Source organism: Protopterus annectens, chromosome 3.part1, assembly GCF_019279795.1.
Source record: "Protopterus annectens isolate FY-2018-M chromosome 3.part1, PAN1.0, whole genome shotgun sequence".
NCBI lineage: Eukaryota > Metazoa > Chordata > Ceratodontiformes > Protopteridae > Protopterus > Protopterus annectens.
The window spans coordinates 66,306,763-66,323,293 of NC_056732.1; the positions used below are offsets into that span (position 1 = coordinate 66,306,763).

The 16,531-nt window shown below is 39.5% G+C and overlaps 1 protein-coding gene across 1 annotated transcript in view; it reads left to right on the forward strand.

The window, feature by feature from the left end:
* Positions 1-16,531, forward strand: part of TBC1D31 (TBC1 domain family member 31) — a 1,335,355-nt gene that overhangs the window by 1,175,796 nt on the left and 143,028 nt on the right. The gene's annotated exons all lie outside the window — the stretch shown is intronic.

Sequence of the window (16,531 nt, forward strand, 5' to 3'; positions counted from 1 at the left end):
CATAAAATATTATAGTCTGTGTTATTTAGTGTGATGTCTCCATTTTTTTATTTCGTTCTGCTCATCTTTCCTCCATATACATTTTAATTTCCCACTACATAACTGCTCATAAACAAACTCTTCTTTCAACCATTCTTTCAGTGCATTTACAAAATACTCTTTGCCAATCTATTAATTTCTCATACATTCCATACCCTGTACCATCTGGGCCTGATACTGAATCAACATTTACTTCCCTAAGTACTTCTTTCATTTCACTAATAGTAATTTCTATTTCTTATTCTTCCCTAACTCATTCTTGATATGTTTTTACTTTCCATTCTCTCTTATTTTCCTTTTCACTCGTATACGTATTTTCCACATGTTCTACTACAATATTCTTAATTTGCACTTGTGTTCTTTTTACCTGTCCTTTCACATTTTTCATTTCCATAATTGTAGTAATAACCTGCTTTACTGTTTAACTCAAATATGCAGATACCTCCTTTCTTCTCCCTTGTATATAATACCTCTGCCTAAACAGTAATGCATTCATTTTTCTCTATTTCTTTTATATGTTTCTTTTTCCATATCCTAATACTCTCTTCTATTATTCTCTAAATTCTCTAATACATTCTAGATATTCCCATACTTCAAGTTCTGTTTCTTTCTTACATCAGCCTGCCGTTGAGAAAAAATATGGGTACTCCTTTTTTAAATTCAATCCACCATTCAGACCAATTTTTATAAAAGTCCTTCATGGTTATATAGGTTCATAGGTTGGTACTGAAGGCATATATTAGCCCAGCCACGTTGTTCGGTATTCACCGCCCCTTTAGTAGTTCCCTAGACCCTTGTACTAGCAGCTAGTACCCTTGGCCCCTATCTAGTAGTGCTGTTGGTGTGATACCCGGTGTGAACTTTCTGTTACCCATCCACTCGTCAAGGTTCCTCTTGAAGAGTGATCGTGAGGGGCTCTGTCTTATGTAGATCGGGACCCTGTTCCATAGTAAGGGAAGTCTCTGCGAAGGGAATCTATCCCTCCAGCATGTTCTATTCATTGTTGTGTTGAGGTTTATATCCCTAGAGCGTGTAGCTCGAGTAGATTTGGTTTTGCTAAGATGGAGCATGTTCAACAATTCTGGGTTGGACATGGCTCTGTACGTTAGACAGAGATTGCCTCTGAGAAAGCGGTATGCAACAGAGAACAGTCTTAGCTTTTTCAATCATTTCGCATAGGGCAACTGTTTGAGCCAGTAATTCTCTTGGTTAGGCACCTCTGTGGTCTCTCCAGCTGCTGGAGATGTCTAGCCAGGTACATTCCAATTGGTGCATTGTACTCAATAATGGGTCTGATGAGGGAAGAGTAGAGGGGCACCATTACATCCTTAGATCTTGATGCGAACCCTTTCATGATCAGATGGGTCACATAGAAGGATTTTCTAACCACTTTGGCAACATGGTTATCAAAGGAAAGCTGGCTATCTACTTGGGTCCCTAGATCCCTTATTTCTTCTTCAGATTTCAGGGGATTACCTCCTATGTTGTAGTTTGTGGGTACTCTGTTTTTTCCAAAGGGGATTACTACGCATTTTTTTGCATTTAGCTTGAGACCATGGCTTTGACACCATGCATCAGTCTCATTTAGGCCCTTCTGGAGGATCTCCATGTCGGCCGGAGACTCTGTTATAGCACCCAGTTTGCAGTCGTCCGCAAACTTAGTCAGCCACAGCCCTTCGTGCTTGCCTGTACTTCTGAGAAGTATATGCCAAACAGGAGGGGCCCCAGGACAGAGCCCTGAGGCACACCACTCGTTACTGGTCTGGATTCGGACATAGATCCTGCTACTTTTACTTTATGGGATCTGTCTGAGAGCCAGTTTGCGATCCATCTTGTGACGTAAGGGTTTATGCCCAGGTTGGTGAGCTTATCAATAGTACCCGAATGGGGAATGGTGTCAAATACTTTAGCAAGGTCAAGGTAAGCCGTGTGTACCTCCTTTCCCTTATCTATAGCCTGAGTAACTGTCTCAAAGAAATCCACCAGGTTCAGGAGGCATGATCTGCCCTTGAAGCCGAACTGTGTGGGGTCCAGCGACTGGAGGTTCCCAATCTCTCCATTTATGAGTTCCATAATGATTCGCTCCATAGCCTTACAGATCAGACTGGTCAGGCTTATTGGTCAGTAGTTCCCAGGGTCAGTTGTGGCCCCACCCTTGTGTATGATATGATCCTTCTATAACTGTAATACTTCCCACTCTCCAGTTTCATCCCATACTTTCTCGTGTATTATGTTTATTCCTTTTCCTATTTTAATGTGCTCCCTTTCTTCCATCCATATTGATAAATTGTCTGAAAAACCCATCACAAGTGTATCATCATCTGCTACTCCCAAGCCATGTGATGCAAAATCAAATTTATTTTTAAAAAAATGATTTTGGATCCAAGTGCCTAATTCTGTAAGTCCATTGACTTTTGTTCCACAATGCTTATTTACCACATTTTATCATTTCCTGTATTTTTAACACCTTTCCCCTAAATCACAGTTAAAGTCACCTGCTGTTATAATTTTGATGTTAACCACCACATAGTCTAATATGTGATTAAACAGATTCTCTCTTTCTTAGCTAGTTATATATACATATAATGCAATAATTTTATAAACCTGTTGTCTTCACCTCATATCCAAGACTGTTATCCTTCCCATCTTTAGCAGTGTTGCATGTAGTATTTTGACTGTATTTTTAACACAACACAGCCACTCCAGAACAATGTTTACTTCCCAAGTTCCATGTTGCATCTCCACCCCACAATTTTTCTGCTTGTAGTCTTTCTTCACTTAGCAGGAATCAACAGAATAACATCCACATCATATATAGCATAACATTCTAGTATCTCTATTTTTTTACACTGTTAATAAGACTGTTCACATTAAAAATGTATTGATAGTACTCCAAAATTACTTCTTTTAAGTTTTGTGGAAATATTTTTAAATTTTCTTTTTCTTATTTTTACTCCTTCCCGAATTGAATAGTTTTCCTGGGTTTATGTACAAATAATCCTTGATCCCTAGAGTCAGATTTTTCACTGGCTAGAACTTAAAAATTATTAGTATCAGTCTCTTCTCCTGACCTTTCTTCCTGCATGCTCTCTCTCCCTCCTCATTTTTCCCCTCCATATTTTTTGTTTCTTCTATTGGTTCTTCTTCACCTAGTTCACCTTCTCCCCTAGCCTCGTCTGCTTTCTTTCCTTTCCCCATGTTTTTCGTTATTTACTATTTGCCCTTGATAGTTGATCCATAAGTGTCTCCCCTTATTTTCCCCAACCTGCATTCATGCCACACCTTCTTCCTGTATGTCCTTTCTCCCCACACTGGTTACATTGTTCCTGGTCTCGGTCATTAAACGAGAAAAGTCCCCATAAAACAAACATTGTTTAGGCTGCCCAGCACATTTTAATGTCCCTCTTTGACCGGCCACAAAAGTAACACTTGACAAGTGTTTCACCGTGTTTTTTTGCACATTTCAGAACAGCTTCCAACCTCCACTCTCCATTCCATAAGTTTCTTTCATTTGTTACTTCACAGTATTGTCAGCAGTTTCACATAAACCCTGCATGTATTTTTAACAGTCTTCTTCCAGTTCACCAGTTCTAAACTGCAAAGTAATATTTTTTTTAAGATTTAAGTTACAACCAGAAAACAAATAATTGTTCCACAGATGAACATCCTTTTTATTACATAGTTCCAGAGATCTCATCATCAGTCCATCCATTTCAAATGTTAAGTCACAAAATATGTCTTTCCCAATATATATAAAAGATCAGATTTCTTGACTTATGTCCCATACATAATGTCTGTATATTACAATGTTATTTTTTGCTCTTATTCTCACAGTTGGTCTTCTCTTCTTTTTAAAAACAGTTTTGCTTGCAGTTTGTTGCTGCATTATTTGCTGCTCCAAAACCTGACACCTTCTCAGTTTGTTGCTACTTTCCTCTGTTTTGGTCTGTCGCTGCTGTCACATCACCTGGTTCCTTTTCCACATTACCATCCTCAGCACATTTGAAAAAGTTGTCTGCCATCTCACCCCATGAAACAGCAAAACTGTCACCTGGGTCATCATGCACAATTATTTTTAACTGAACATAATAAGCAAGGCCTTCTGACACCAATTCTATCTGCACTACTGCAACAAACTTGCTTAGTTCTTTCTTCATGGAGACATCTAAACGCTACTCATTTGTAACATCCACCACACAAGACTCTGTTTACATTCTGAAGCTCCATATCAAACAGATTTTTCACCAAATTCTCACTTTTGCATCACCAAACTCTGCATAGGTTTTCTCTTCTCCTCCATGCTGCTGCTGCTTCCCATAGACCTCTTCCTTCCTGTTGTAGGAGCCTTCTGGTGCCGTTTAATTTCCCTAGTTGTATAAATACCACCTTATGTCTCCTCTGAAAAGAGACTACTAGCCTAGGGAGACTAACCAGGTCAACTAAATATAAATTAATAAAATAAATAATTATTCTGCATAATACGAAGCTTCTGTATGTTATCATTTGCGGTAGCTGCAGTTATAGGGAAGAGGACAATCAAAGGTAAGAGGTAGCGCTCCTTTTTCTATAGACTACTTAACTGTTTTAGTGAGTAGAGTGTATATCATATAACAGGTCTGCAATCACATCACACAGGCACTCAAGTCCTTGCACCACAAGTACACATAAGACTAAGTCATGGTATGTGTGGGTGTAAATGATGTTAGAAATGCCTCCCTGGACTATATGAAGATAGAGATAATGAAGCTCTTAGAATATGTGTCCAAGGCAGGTATGATCCTAGTCTTGAGTAGCATTTTACCATCACCACGAATGATGCCACAATATGAACAAAAGATAGTGACTTCAACAACTGGCTTAGCTTCTGATGTCAGTCAAAGGGGGTTCAGTATATATTAGCTTGGGAGGAGATGGCACACAATCTTAACTGCATTACCGGGGATGGCCTGCACCTATCCCTCCAAGGTTTTCATATATTGGCTAAAACATTGTCCACCCCATAGTGCCATTATTACGCAACATCAGTCTTCCAAAGCTTCCAACATAACAAAACAGAATTTGGATAATGTGTTAGGAATCTTAGCAACAACAAAATTCCACTCCTTACAAGCACTCATTACCCAGGAAAACATTGATATATTTTGTCTTTACAAGGACTTGGTTCAAGGCCGTTGATAGCATCCTGTAAGTGCAGAGTTTCAGTGCTTACTACATATTCAGGCCCACTGCACTAGATGAAGGCATCAAAGGCGGAGGTGTCTCTAAATTTAAAAAAAAAAAAAAAGCACATTGTGTCCAAACTAGTTAAACAAGATAACAATCTGGAACTCCTCCATATCCAAAGATCCCTTATCATACCATGGCTAACTGAAGCCCCCCCGTATATCCCTCTGCCCATAAGGCCTACCTAACTAGTATTGTCACTATGTATTAAGCCAAACCCCCATTCTTCTGGGGAAATTCAGCTGCTACTCTAACTTGGGAGACGCATACATCCATTAATATGTATGCCCAGAAATTTTTGAACTTCATCAGTGCAAACTCTTTTGACTTGCATACACCAAGTACAAAATTGCCATGGTACTCATTGAAGGCTGTTGTGGCCGAGGCGCTAAGACTATTATATTCTATTAAATTTTATCAGTGTGGAATTCGTGTTGTTTTTTGACAAAATTGCCATTTCTTGGAATATCCCCTTTTATCTCCAGTATTGCAGTCTATGAATTGGTATATATAAGTTCAGAGGACATGGAGGGCTTCACTTGGATATTGAGGAGTGCAGGGTCTTACCCCTACAAAAAAACAAGTGCAAAGTAGAAGAGTAATGATAAATATTCACTCTTCTCCTGCATTTTCTGTCTTTTTTTTTCCTGTGTTTCAGAACTCTGCTGTCCAAGTGCTGACATTTCAGTTGGCTGTCAGGTGAACTACCTAAGCAAACAGATTTTCCAATCAACTCTTTAATGATAAATTTGGTCTTAGGTCAGATTGAGGTACGTTAGCCACTGTTTGTCATTACTGTGAAGCTGTTGTCTGAAAGGACATGCAACCCAGTCTGCACTGGTAAGAGCCAAAGCCATAAGGTGCTACTGAGCACATATAGCTGCAGTTCCACCATAGCTTTAGGAGAAAGTGCTGAAATCTTCTGCATGCAGTATGTCTTGTAAAAAGTTACAGAGTAAAGCACCCATACTGCTGCAGCGATGTCTATTAAATGCAGCTTTTTTTTTGTTTAATTGATTTATATGCCATTATTCAGGTATTTTGTTGTGCAGCAGCATTTATATTTGTTTATGCAGTATTTTGCATACACAACATAATAAGGCATTGTGCATCCTATTTCTAATTCACAGCAACTTTGCTTGTTGCTAAACAGTACACACAACAGTCTTGTGTACTATGCAGCTTGTCTCAGCCTGACGGTCATTATTAACTCTTTGAACCATTAACGAGTTAACTCTTAAAAGAAATCAGACTTCCTTTGTGACTTGAGCTAAGCTAATTCATCATTAAACAAATAGATCCTTAATTCATATGATGATCTTGCGCATCAATGTACTTGCATGGCAGTAAACAAATGCATGATAAATATATGTATAATTGGTTAAGTAGCAAGTGTAGCTTAGCGTGTATGTATGACTTTGGTAAAAATAATACTGCTGTAAGAAAGAATAAAAAAAATGTCTGTTCCCTGACCCTTCATGTGAGGTAGTATAGCATCACGTCCATCTGTTCCCAGAGTGTGTGCAGTGTTATAACAATTTCTACTTAATAGGCTAGTGTGGCCGAGGCGCTAGGAGTTTTATTTGTGAAGTTTATACTGTGCTGTGTTTTATATTGTACAAACGCTGTGGAATTAAACAGATTTTCATCTGTGTACCAGAAGTTTTCATTGGAGAAATTTTTGTGCTTCATATCATCGTATTGTGGTGGAATTTATAGATTTCTATACAGAACGAGTGTCACTGGCTATTTGGCTGTGGTATTACGAATTTCTACTTAATGTCTGATTAAATATGCTTTTATTTTGTCAGTCCCCAGACCCATATAAATATTTAAAGTAGTCCATTTAGTGTGGCACTTCTTGTTTTAGTGGTACCACTTTCTGTTTTACTTGTAAGTCCATAAACATGGGCAGTGGTAGCAAGTATCAACTCTAGTTTTGTGATCAACATCATCAATAGGTCCCTATTTTCTACATAGGGTTGGTTTGTTATGTCAACTGCCACCATTTCTCTCAGTTTTAATGCCACTCTCCTACCTTCTTTGACATTCACTCCTGACTGTTACAGATCTTCTCTCACACAATCCATCCATCTTTTTGCTGGATGCCTTTCTTGCTACTTGCATTCTTCTTCTTTCCCAAATCTTCTTCACCATATTGCCTTTTGCTTCACTACATGTGCCTGAACCACAATAATCTGTTTTCTTTGACCTTTGCAATCAAAGCAACATGGGCTTCTGCTCTGATGTCCTCGTTTCTTTGTCTGTCCCACAGTATATATCCTTTCACCCATCTCAGGCACTTTATCTCCATTACCTGTAACTTCCTTAATTGCTCTGCCTTCATTGACCATGTTTTTGTATCATACAGTAGTAGTGATCACACCACTGTTCTATACACCTTACTTTTCAGCTTCTTCGACATTCTTCTGACACACACTGTCCCTGACTTTCTGTTGGTTGGCTGCAGGCAGTCTGTTTCTATCTTTGACCTCCTCATTCAGATTTCCCTTTCTTTCAGAGATAATTGAAGCTGTTAACCTGTTTCACTACATTCCCTTCCATCTCAGTTTTCAGCTTCTTCTGATTCCCCCCATTTGCTGTCATGACAACTGTCTTATCTGTGCAGTTTCATCCCATGAACCTTCCATTCCCTAATTATTTGCTGAAGTTCTTGCTCAGAGTCTGCCTGTAATGCCACATTGTCTGCACACAGCAGTTTTCTTGATCTGTTCCCTCTGTCCACCACCAGTGTGAACAGCAGTGGGCTCAGTGCTGAACCATGATGCACCCCACACCCAGTGGGAAACCCTTCTGTGAGTCCCAGCATTGTTTGCAGGTGTGTCATTTGGGTCCTTTTACGTAACCTGCACTAATTCTACCAATGTTTTTGGGACTTCAGTCCATTGCCGGACTGTCCAGATGCAAAATGTGAATACTGCCTACTCACCTTAACAGAGATGCTGATTTACTGTTCCCGACAAGGTTGTTGGAACCAGGCTGGGTGATGTGATATCCACACTGTTACCAATAAGACTGGCTTAATAGTACAACACAACTACTCTAGTATTTGGACGTTTGCTGTAGATAATCAGCTTTGTTGAAAGACCGGTGCATTATTAATGAAAAGGCAACAGGAGTCTTCCCTATGGACGTTTTTTCAGTAAGGCCAAAAACACCAGCAGGATTATTTTCTGAAGTGGTAATGGTGAAAAAAAATGCTCTCTCCACTATAGTTTTCACTGAAACATCAGCTGTGTAGGTGGTGTAAAGTTTTTAGTACAGCATCGGATGGGAATTAGCTTAATGGCAGCAAAAGGACAGCAGCTTCACTCAAAAGCAGAAGCGTAAGTGAAACAGCAAGAAAATATGGCCTCTGGCCAGCATGAAGCATAGGACAATGTGCTCAGATAAATGTCAGCCATGTACTTGGCCGACAAGCTCCATACCATTTGTGAGCCATGATGTTGCCCACTTTTGGGTAGTTGGCATCAAGCTAAGAACTTTGTTTCCAGTCAGAATTCTGCATCTGTCAGGGAAGGAGAAATTAGTTTGTACTGGACACTTTTGCATGTGTCTTTTTTTTTTCCTTACACAAATATATGGAAAGGCAGTATGGCATTCCTTTGGCTGGTTACACATGTCCAATGCATCCAGTGGCACTCTTGTTGATAGAGGGAGGTTGAAGCTTCTCTTTATTGTTAGAAACAAGCTGAAATGTTTTACTGTAGTCAGTACAGCCTACACTGGATTATTGTGTGTTAGAGGCCTTTGTGTTTTCATTTGTCCATAGGTCAGTACTAGGCCATTAATCCAGAGGACCATTTTTAGCATAGGCATAGTTATCATAAATCAAAGGTACACATTGACATGATTAATTTATACCTAGTTTCAACCCCTTTCATTGAGGGCTTGAGGAGCCAGACCTGGGCTATATTTACAACTCCCTATTCATTTGTTCCGGTTACACTTAGAGAATCAGGGAGTTACTTTGCTTTACATACATTCCATAAACCAGGGCTTCTCTGAGATAAGTATCTATTTCCCCAGCAGGTCTTATTTATGTTTCAGTGGAAGTTAAAATCTCTTGAACAGGTGTTGAGGGTGTTATTAATTTTGTGAGCAAGCAGGAGGTCACATAGTACTGGAACATTTGAGGTTTAGTAGGATAGTCAGAGGTCACCTCCCAAGAGTTTGTAGGAAACCCAAAATGAGAGAGAGAGAGGTTTAAAGCAGTCTGGGAAGCCCAAGAAATGCCACTCATTGTCTTGGAGAGGAAATATTGCAGTCTGTCAAGCTGGGCCTTGTACTTAGACAGGTACATACTAAAGGGCCACTAATACTGCATTATGGGCTCGATGGGAGAGGGGTGGAGAGAGATAATAACTTCCTTAGATCTGGAAGAAATACCCCTGGTACTGGTGAGTAACCTGGGAAGATAAAAGAATTTCCTAAAAACAGTGGTTATATGGTGATCCAAGGATAGTTCACGGTTGATAAAGCTGCCCAGGTACCTGATGGCTGAGTCAGTTTTCAGAGGGATGTCACCTGTGTGGTCAGTGCATGGGTGCCCAGTTTTGCCAAAGGATACAGTGCTGCATTTCTTGACATTTAGTTTTAGGCCGAGTTCCAGGCACCACTTAATGGTACACATTAGTCCCTCCTAAAGAATTTGGAAGTCAGAGTGGGAGTTAGTGACAGTCATCTGCAAACTTGGACAGCCACAGGCCTTTGATATCAGCCTCGATATCAGAGGAGTAAATGCCAAGGAGTAATGGTCCTAGGACTGACCTTTGGTGAATGCCACTGGTAATCACTCTCTTCAAAGTGGGTGTGCCTCCCATACTAATAGATTTGGATTCATCAGTTATCCAGTATGCTGTCCAGCAGGGTTTTACATTTAATTGATTAACTTTTCAATAATGCCAGAATATGTGATGGCAACAAACGCCTTGGCCAGGTCCAGTTAGGCAGAGTGAACCAATTTGCCCGAGTCTAATTCATTAAAGACCTGTTCAAAGAAACCCACCAGTATGAGGAAGCAGCATCTTTCTTTAACAAACCTAAACTGGCTTGGGCCATGTCTTGTAGATTGCCTGTGTCCTTGTTAATAAGTTCCATAATGATGTGTTCCATTAGTGTGTGGATAAAGCTGGTGAAGCTTATGGGTCTATAGTTTCCTTGGTCAGTAGTGGGTCACCCCTTGGGAAAATGGCTAGGCTTAAAATGGCCCACAAAGGCAGCTAGCTTAGTACTACCCTATGAACCTATGAGATGACTGCCTACGACTCTACCAGACAGTTCCTGTTGCTGACAAGAAGGTAGCCTGGCACATTATCAGGACCCATGGAGCAAGTATTTTTGGCCCTGGAAAAAGCATTCAGGACTTGTTTGGGGGTGATGTGGATGTGCTATTAAGTTGAGGAAAGATAGGGGAAGATAAGAAGAGCAAAGTTAGGGCTGAATCTGTCCTCTAATATGTGGGGTGTATCATCAGGGGATGAGTAAGTATTGTTATGCATCAGCTCTGAGTATTGCTGGGCATTATCTCTAAAGCTTCTGACATAGCTGAAGAAGTATTTATGGTTAACCTTAACAGAGATAGCAGTTATCAGTTTGTGTTTACTTTTGGAGGATTTGATTTTGTTTCCGAGTTCTTTGTTGATCTTTTGAGTTCATCTCTAAATGCTGGTGTATTAAGTTTCCTTTTACTAGCTATGAGTACTTTACTCTTGTATAGTTTGTTTATACTAGGGTTCCACCATTGGGGTTTATTCCTGAATTTAGCATTGCATTTATGTCGAATAGGGTCAGATGCCTTGATGTATGCATGGAGGTGGGCACAGAAATTATCTACAAATGTAGCAGCATGGAAAATGGAGTCACTGAGGTGAGGACATTGCTTAAATTTCATTAGGTCATCAGTTAGCTGGATTATGTTTGCTTTAGAGTAGTCCGTAAAGACAGAAGGATTTTGTGGTAAATCAGGTTTTAACGTCATACAAGGTGGTAAATTTAACCAGTGATGTGGTAATGGTAGGTATTGAGCACAGGGTGGCAATACTGGTGGGAGCCAGGTCCAGTATTTTTGAACCTCTAGGTGGGAGTTGAATGATGTGGTGTAATTAAATAGCATTAATGAAGTACAGGAATCTTTTTGCATATTTCTTTGAGGTGGTGTAGGTTTCCCAGTTAATGTCAAGTCTCCCTAAAGAATACTATTAGGCTTATTTAGATATGCCTCATGGGGTGCAAATAACATAGAGGGAGGTACATAGGTGGTTGTGATATGGTATGGAGTTCTGGTTATCATAAAAAGAATGTGAAGAAGTTCAAGGTTGTTGTCCTGGCTTAAGAGTCTGTAGGTAATATGGTGAGTTAGGAATATAGATGCAGAGCCAGATTCAGTAAGGCGTGCACTGAGTGTACACGGTATGTTTTCAAGAGCATTCTTATCACATTTTTCGTGCTTTCTAGTCAGTCAGAAGAATTACACTGTGTACATGTAGTCTACACTTTATGGTAACCTTTATGAATCCCTGTCAATAGTTAAAGCTGCAAGAATATCAGTAGGAAAACTGAAACTAGGAGAAAGATGGTATGAGTTATGTCTGTGTTGTCTGTTCACTCAGAACAGTGTACACTTAGTGTACACTTTATTGAATCCCAGGGACACCCTTTCCAATAAAACCATCTTTTTCTGCTTTTGATCTGAAAGAGTGGTAGCTACTCTTTCAGGCACTCTTGGTTGGAAGAAGTTCAGAATTATTAATGTGTGCATTACTCCTTGCATTTGTTCAGTTAGTGAGTCCCCCGTTCCTGATGCCAGGTTGGTTGCTTTGGGGGTAAGGTAGGTTGCTGCCTTACAGTGTTTGAAACAAGTAGAACTATATCACAATGGACAATAACATCACAACTCATCTGCTGCACTTAATTGGCATTGTGATTATTCAGGAAGAGGTGGCCGCATTTGCATTATTAGAAACAAGATGAAGTCATTTAATTTGGCCAAAGCAACTTGCATTTTGTCAGACAAGCATGTCTGTTGTCACTAGTGCAAAACTGTATTACTCCGAACAGTACAGATTGCATTTGGTTCGGTAAGTCACAGTCGTTCACTGGAGTGTGATTCCATGCAAGTACAGAGTGGTCTGAATAAAATGAAAAACAGAGTGGATGGTAGAGGTGTACAGATTTACAGATACTGAGATGGGTTTCCAGTTGCCATTCCATATATTAACAATATTTGGTTATTAATAATGTCTTGAAAGCCCTATGACTTATAATAGGGAGTGAAGTGTTAACTGTAAGCTGACATGAACATGAATTGCTAAGTGTGTGCAATAGAGCATTAGGTGTGACTTGTACATTCCTAAACGTTCTGAAAAGCTGTGGAAAACATATTTTTCATACTTGCTTTCTATAGCCAGTCATGGATGTACAAGTACTGTCATAAGTGGGGCACCATGCTACCACAGGTTTATAATAAACAATGGCAGTAAAAGGAGATGGCTAATCTGCACATATCCACATACATAAATTCTAGCAGTAATTAATACAGGCATTTGATATGCAGAATTTACTGTAACTTTATAAACATATTTATTAAATCACAACTATAATAGTGAAATTGGTGTGGTGGTGCTGTGGTAGTGTTGTCGCCTCACAGCAAGACGTTGGGCCTTTCGATTCTCAGCTAGAGTGTCTTCTGTGTGGAGACGTGCGTGAATGGGCGTACCTTCATTTAAGGTTGTGCGTCAGGGCTGGCGAACTCAGTACGTAAAAAATCTACTGCCAATCATTAGCGGACCGGAGTTCCGCTGTGGTGACCCCTAAAAGCCGAAAGACACAAACAAACAAATTAATATAAAATAAAAAAAATCTTGAAACATTTTTCTTACACTACACATGTATGTTTCCTTTTTTAACAATTATCATTAACTCAGGCATTACATACATTTTTCAGTTCCTTCCTTCTCTTAAACCTCGTTTCTCCTAATGAACATTATTCTGTTTGTATTGTTCTCACAGATTCCCATGTACTTATATGCAACCTGCTCTCTCTCTCTTTTTTTTTAAGGATCCCACCCCAGATATATGTTATCTCCTTTACAACATTCAGTAGTTCATTTAAAGTTGGTTTAGATTTTGATTTTGATTTTTTTTTTTGTTTGTTTATTTTTGTTTATTTTTTTTTTTTTTGGTAGCCAGTAGTATTAAACATAGTAAAGCCTTACTATGTCTAGTCAATTTTGAATCTAAGTTTTAACAACAAAGAAAAAAGAATAATTTCCTGAGTTACAATGACTTGACCATTCAACATTTCTGACAAAGCACTCTGTAGGAAATTTTTAAAATGTGCCAGCTAGTTAATTCCTAGAACATATGATCCAAATTACTTCTCTTTTTCCCATCATACCTCCAGCATTTGCTGTCTACCTGAGGAAAAATTCTTTGAGGTCTGCTTGGGGTATAAAAATATCTGTGCAAACATTCCAGCAAAAAAATCTAAACCTCCTGAACTTTGTTGCATACATAGTAGCCATGCAGATCTACTTCCATTGTCCTCTGGTAAATTGCCTTTCCAGTCTTACTTCCCAGTCTTTTCTAATCTGATTGAGTCTTGTAGTTGTCATGCGATATTTTATATTCCCTCCTACTTATCCCCTTTTTAACAGCTGCTTCTGTTCTAGGCTGTACTAAAAATCTGCTATAGCTGGCCTTTCACTTGGCAATCTCCTATCTCTTACTCTTTGCATGCATGTGTGTATGTATGTATACACACGCCCATATATAGATATGCATATACCTGTAGGTGTATACATATATATTCTCTTATCAGTCTGTGGTATAGAGGGAAGTCTAACCTGTAGTCCAAACTTCTGCTTGGCCTCATCACACTCAATTAACTTTCCTTCCCTAGGTATCTGATCCCAATACCTTTGGTTCATTTGCTAGTTTTCTCCAGTAAATTCCAGCTACTACTTGCCTACTTTCTGTACCCTTAACCTACAGTCATCCCTGTTGGTAATATCTCCTTTTTCCATCCCCTTGTTGGCTTAGTTCTTAGAATACGTTCTGCTCTTTATGAATACAGTATTCTGCATGTTTTTATTATTCAAATTAAGGACCGGCTTCCAAAATTCTCCCCACTTCTTATTATTTGAACTCCCTCACCCTCCACCGCATCATCATAACCTTCTGTTCATGTTATGTGAGCTTAACTGCTTAGCTGTAAAGTATCCCTTCAAATCAGGTAATCCTAAACCACCTTGTTCCTTAAGGAGACTCCGCTTATACTAAATATTTGCCTTCTTCCCATCCCAAATAAATTTTCAACTTCTTATTAAATAATGTCCAAAACTTCCCCTCTGATTGATAAAAATATGCCTGACCTGTATATAAAATTAAAAGGACTAAAAACATTTTACTGCTTGCATCTTATTACCTATGTCCATAATCAAGAACTTCCAGTTTCTCAGTTTTTGTATCATCTTTTGTTTAGTCTCTTCCTGCATACGTTATCTGCTATAACAGAAGCCTTTTTAATCCATACAACTAAATACTTCATCTTATTATGTCCCCATAAATATGGGCTTTGTTGAACTAATTCATGTGTGGGTGGATAGTTTACTACTATAGCCTTTTTATCTTCATTAATTTTATGTCCAGAAAAGGCCCAAAGCTCTCTCAAAATGTTACACAATATCAAAATGTCATTTCCTGCATTTATCAAGTACAATATCATCTGCAAATAAGGCTAACCTTTTCTTGAGTACCATGCTAGTTATATCCTTGAATATACGAGTCCCTTATTTTCTTTCAGTGGCTCTAAATATACAGGAAGTAACAAAGGGAAAAGAGAACACCCCTGATTGATTCCTGTTTTCAAGCACAGCTTGTCTTGAGAGGAACTGTCCTACCTTAAATCTTGTCTCTGATCCTTTGTACATTCTCCTAATTAACAGTATTGCTTTACAGGAAACAGGGAATGTAACTGCTTCCATTGTACTTATAAAATTCCAGGTGACCCTACTGAATGTTTTCTCTACATCAAGACCGTCCAGTAATAACATATTATTATATTCTGCTTCCCTCTGGATCATCATTTATGTCCTTCCATTCACTGTTTGCAGTATTCTTAACCATTGGAATTCCCTGCCTCATGAAGCCTGATGTCCAGCCAGTATACAAAATCCAACTGTTGCTTTAAGGTACGCTCCTCACATAGTGTAGGGCATAAAGGTGACTTCCAGTTATACCATTCACAGATGTTCTTTGCCGCCAGAACGAACGCTTCTCTCGATCATCGGCCTGAACATCTATATCCTTTCAGCCAGTCAGAAAGCATCTTCCAATCGTTCTGCATGCACATATTCTGTTTGCTGGCCTCTGAGCCATTGCAGATAAGTACCCTGTTGGGGTTTAGTTTTTTCTTGATTTTTTGTTGCTTCTGGGAGTTAATGTCATCCAGGAAGGGTAAATGCCAGTTCAGGAAACAGATTCCCCATAAAAACCACCACTACCAGTGTTTATTTTTGTGTAGGAGCCTCTCACAACCACAAGTTCTGCTCCATTTGTCAGGGTTTCATACTGAATACTCTGAGAAGTAGGCTGTCTTCCATAGCATTGTATCTAGAGAATCAGCGACTCAGTGTCTCTCTCAGGATACCATGGAAGGAACTTCCTGCCCCGAGGGTGAGCCATTAGAGAAGAAGAAGGTTAAGAAAGCCAGACCAGAATCTTCCTCTGTCCAGCCTCCCCCAGATGTTTCTCCCAAGGTCATTGAGAATCCGGAGGCTCGTTCAACTTTGTTGTTGGATTCTTCTGCTGTGACTGGGTTAGAGGCTGGCAGGGATCTGGCTTTCAGCACGTTCGATGAGGCTTTGCAGATGTCCATTTTGGTCAGGGGAAGCCACAGTTGATTATTTCCGAGGGGCCTAGGGGTGTTCCTCAGGTTTTAGTAAGGGAAGAAGTCCTTACTACTGTTATTGAATGCCTTCTTAGGTCAGAGCCTTCTAAGTTTAACAGGGCAGATGTCCCATTAAAGAAAAAACAAAAAAGTAAACATATCTCTCCTACTCCTAGGGATCTATAGAGCGAGTGGCAGGCCTTCACTCAGGGTTTGTTTAATGCCTTAATGGCATTAAAACCTCCCTAAGAGGTTTCTGTTCTAACCCCCCCACCTTGGTTCTCTACTCCCCTTAAAAGGCCCAGGGAACAGGATTCCTCTGAGGAGGAGCTGGATTCTGATGAGAAATCCCTTGCT